At 45.4% G+C, this 5,000-nt stretch overlaps 1 protein-coding gene across 1 annotated transcript in view; it reads right to left on the bottom strand.

The window, feature by feature from the left end:
• The window catches only part of LOC119574475 (glucose-6-phosphatase-like), a 62,551-nt gene that overhangs the window by 42,223 nt on the left and 15,328 nt on the right, over positions 1-5,000 (bottom strand). The window lies entirely within an intron of this gene.

Raw genomic sequence — 5,000 nt, forward strand, 5'->3', positions numbered from 1 at the left:
TAGTATATATGATATATATGATATTGTTAATAGTATAATGTATGTATATATATATATATATATATATATATATATATATATATATGTACCTTCGTTTTGTACTTGGTGTCATGTTTCACGTTGTCGACCTTTATCCCAGAGGCATCGAGGTGATTGTATACTGAAAGTGTCGGGAAATGGCCTACCTCGGGCTTGCTTGCCTTCAGTTAGACCGCTAATGCCAAGGTCTTCTAATGCGCCTTTACGGATTGCATGTCCGAGGAGTTTGAGATGTCGCGCTCGAGTCAATGCTAGAAGCTCGCGTCCCTGTCTTGTTCTGACGATCTCGTTGGACATTCTGTCTGTGTAAGGGGCGCGCAACTTCCTGCGGGAGAACCACATTTACGCGGATTCTATATTGCGCCGAATTCCGGTCGTCGAGTGTCCAGGACTCGCAACCACATGGGAGAATCGACCAGACAAAGGGTTTAACGACTCTGATCTTTATTGGCATTGAGAGCTTGCGGTCTGTTAGGATGTTCCGGAGTTTGGGAGAATGCATTTTTTGCCAGTCCGATTATGGGTCTGATTTCCTTCTTGCAACGAGCTTCTAAGGTGACAAGAGCTCCTAAATAACTGAAGGAGGAGACCTGCTGGATTTCTGCGTCTCCTTGTTTCAGTGGACAAGTTGGTAGGACCTCTGATTTCGATATTGCCATACATTTTGTTATCTTGCTGTTGACATGGAGGCCAAGGCGTTCGCTGGCTTCCATTACAGCATCATAAAGTTTTTGGTGGTCATTTACAGATGTGGCCATGAGAACTTTATCATCTGCATAACGAAGGTTGTTGATCTTGCAACCACTGATAACGATTCCCTCCCGGCGATCTTCAATCTCTCGCAGGATAACCTCAGAGCATAAATTGAAGGTCAAGTGACATCACACAACCTTGTCGGACACCTCGCTTGACGGGGAACCAGGTAGTTGCTCCATCGGACAGGCGTATTGCGGCAAGTTGATCTTGGTGGACTGATTGAATTAGTCTTGTATCTTTGTCATCTATCTTGATTTTTACGGGGATTCTGAACAATTCAATGTGCTGGGTCTTTTTAAAAGCCTTTTGATAGTCAGTGAAAACCAGGTAGATGTTTTGCTGGTGTTGGATGGCTCTCGCGGCAAGCATTCTCATGACGGAGATAACATTTCTCTTACCTTTCTCCTTCATAACCCTCTGGTACTTCGGGAAGAAGTTGTCTTCTTGCCCTCTGTAGGATAATTTTAAGACATTAGACTAATTGCGCGATGCTGAGATTACTCATGTGTTCTTGGGACTTTCGGTAGGGCAATGAATACCGACTTCATCATTTCTTTAGGTAATTTGCCTGTTTCATAGATGTCATTTGGGAAGTACCAGATGAGATCAATACCTTTCTCTCCGATGTATAGACCGTCAGAACCTATAGCTTTCCTGGATTTCATTTGCTGCAGGAGCCAACACACTTCTAACTTCAGAATCGGTGGGCCAGATGTGACAGTTCCCAGGAATAGATCTTCTGCCTCTTGCCCATCGTCAGGAAGTACTTCAACAACCAGTTTGAGGAGGATAAGGATCAACTTCATTACATTTCTCCTGCAGCCACTTCCCCTTGACTTTTTTACTTTTTTTTCGAGATTGTGTTAGCAGCTGCTGCTTGGATGTTCTCAATGAAGGCACCAAAACGATGGTCAGTGTCATGATTAGGAGCCTCTGGCAGAATTTAAAAAAAACTCTTATTCAAAGTTAGGTTGGTCTACAATGCACTGAGTGCAATCTTCGCTTTCATCAACTTTTTTAGGGACAATCTAAATGTTATTATTACTGGGTTGTAGTCTGACTTTGCGTCTGCACTCAGATATACTCTGTCACCAGGACTAATCCATGTATATCATCGTCTGGGGGGTACATTAAACCAGGTTATGACCAGATTTTTCTCCTTACACCAATCTATAGGTCTGTCTCCATATTCATTTTGTTCCCCCAGACTGAGCAGTTCAACAGTCTTCCCATCTTTCTCTGAGCCAACTTTAGCATTAAAATCATCCATGACAATCATGATTTCGTTTGATTTACACAATGAAAATAATTCATCCAAAGAGTTGTAGAAGCTGTCGATTTGTTAGTCTTCAGCATCCACAGGGGAATATATGCTACATTTACAGGACTATCTTTGATCTTGACTTGGAGCATGCGGTCGTTTTTGGTCCAGAACGACAGAACATCTTGAAATAATTTTGTCTAGTACCAGAGCAACTCCTTGTTTGTGTTCTTGACCTCCTTCATAAAGTCGCCAGCATTGGCCTATCGAACAAACCTAAGTGTTGGAAATTCATTCTGTCCATCTTGTGAAAAACATTATCCAGTTTTCCAGTTTGGTATAAACTTCGGATGTTCCATGTCCGATCTTGGATAGTTTTGATCTGAACCTTTCGGCTAATGTGATCAGCCTTGTGAGGCCCGTTTACGCCGTTTTGCTTATTTTTATTGTTTCGACGTGACATCATATAGTTGGCTGGGTCTTTATACCGGGGTGGCTGACACATGATCCTTCCCCAAGGGAGTAGTTGATTAGGTAATCATTGTCAGTGGTTCCCTTCCTACTATCGTATTTACAATAGGCTCACCCAGTATATGCAAATCCGCTGTGTGATCATGTGTGCGCGTGGGCGATGTGTGTGTGTCTATATTTCTATCTATATATCTATATCTACATCTCCCTCTCTTCTCTCTCTCTCTCTCTCTCTCTCTCTCTCTCTCTCTCTCTCTCTCTCTCTCTCTCTCTCTCTCTCCTCTCTCTCTCTCTATATATATATATATATAATATATATATATATATATATATATATATATATGTACACACACACACACACACACACATATATATATATATATATATATATATATATATATATATATATATATATATATATATATATATATATATAATGTATATAGATAGATAGATAGATAGATAGATAGACAGATAGATATGAGGCATACTTACATACGTGCAGATATTCATACATGCATAAATGTATATGTGTGTGTGTAGAAATCTTCTCTCGTTCCTATTTGCCTCTTTCCCTGACATGGTACCTGCTCTTCATACCTACGAGGATTCAGTCATCGCCACGGGCCGCCGGAAGAACCAACTTCGTTTCCTCCGTGACTGCCTCGAGGAACAGGTGTTCCCTTCCTCGATCTCTAATGTAGTGAAACATTCAGAGGAAGGATCTTCCTTTCCGGACTATGCACGTTCTCTCCTCCTTGAATGTATCCGCGCTGGTAGGAGGGATGTTGAGCATGCCTTCTATCGTTCACGAGTACGTTCGGACTTCCTGAAGGAGCGGCTCCCCAGATATATCTTCCAGCTCATATCCGACGTTGCTCATGATTCTTCCCGGTCCCTCTTCACCATCCATGGCCGGTCTCTCTCCCAGAAACTCTCATCTTTACCGCCCGCAGTCCTTGGTCCAGCTTCTCCCTCACCGACGCTGTCACTAACCAGTCTTCCCTGTCCTTGACCCCTCACCAGCTACAACTCCTTGGCTTCGGTCTTTCCTTTGCTCTCCGCCCTCTGTGACGCACCCTCTTGCGGCCTTGCTGGCGAAGTCTCTCACTCCCCTTCTTGACACCTTCTCTCCTGCTCATCTCCGCCACTCTCAGGACTTCATCTCCCGTGTCCGTGGTGTCTCGCCGGCGATCATGATGAGCTTGGATGTCGGCTCCCTGTTCACCAAGGTCCCGCTAGATGACGTCCTCGCTTTCCTTCAGAGGAGGCTCCCGCAGAGGATCCTCCATTCCCTTTGCCTACCGACGTCTTCCTCCAGCTGATTCGTCTGTGTGTGAAGTCTAATTCCTTTTCCTTTGAGGGTCGCTTTTACTCTCAGACGTTCGGTGTTGCCATGGGGTCTCCCCTCTCTCCAGTCTTGGCAAATATATTTATGGAATTCTTCGAGTCAGACCTCTTTTCCATCTCCCTTCGTCCGTTGGTTTGGCTGAGGTATGTCGACGACGTCTTTGTGCTCTGGCCTCATGACCCTGCCCTGTTCTCGGATTTCCTGACGCAGATATACTCTCTCTCTTCTTCCATCCGTTTCAAGGGGGAACAAAAATTCCCTTTCTTGGACAATCTAGTTCATCGCTCTGCTGACCACTTCTCCTTCACCATATACAGTAACCCTATGCATAGTGGTATGTACATACACTTCTTCTCATACTATTCTCTCCATGTAGAAAGGTGTTGCCACCTCGTTGTTCCTCCGCATCTGTGACCCCCAGTACCTGGATGGAGAGATCGACTCCCTGCGTCGCTCATTCTCGAAACAGGGCTACCCTCGTCATGTTCTCGACGTCGCTTTATCCAGGGCACGGCGTACCTTCTACCACGACTCCTCTCCTAAAGAGACTCATCACCTGCCTTCCTCAGCCTGTCCTACACTGAGGAGATCTACTCTCTCCGTCGCCCTCTTCACCCGCTCAACTGCAGTTTGATCTTTCGCCAGGTGAACACTCACCGTCGCAACCTGGTCCATACCAGTCCTCCCTCTATCTCATAGGTGGGCACCTATGCTGTTCCTTGTGCCTCCTGTGATAAGCAATACTTTGGCAAGACAGGCGCCAGTTTCACTAAGTGTCTGTCTCAACATACGCACGCTGTATCCAGGGGACATAACAACAATGCCCTTTTGTCATCAGTGGGACACAGGTCAGATGGATTGGTCAGCTGTGCGAATTGTCTCTCCTTCCGCTGATGTCCACGCCCGCAGACTGGTGGAGTCCTCCTTAATAAAGGTGCTACCTAATTTCAACTTGAACAGCGGTTTTTCTCCTGCCGATAGTCTCCTCGCTTCCCACATCCTCCGCCTTCTCCCTTATGCCGGCCACCCTGCGCATAATCACGCCCGATCCTCCGAGCTGATCTGACCTCCCTTCTGCTTCCGTTCGTCTGTCCTCATCTGCTCCGTGTTACTCCGTTGCCT

This window comes from Penaeus monodon, chromosome 6 (assembly GCF_015228065.2).
Source record: "Penaeus monodon isolate SGIC_2016 chromosome 6, NSTDA_Pmon_1, whole genome shotgun sequence".
Classification (NCBI taxonomy): domain Eukaryota; kingdom Metazoa; phylum Arthropoda; class Malacostraca; order Decapoda; family Penaeidae; genus Penaeus; species Penaeus monodon.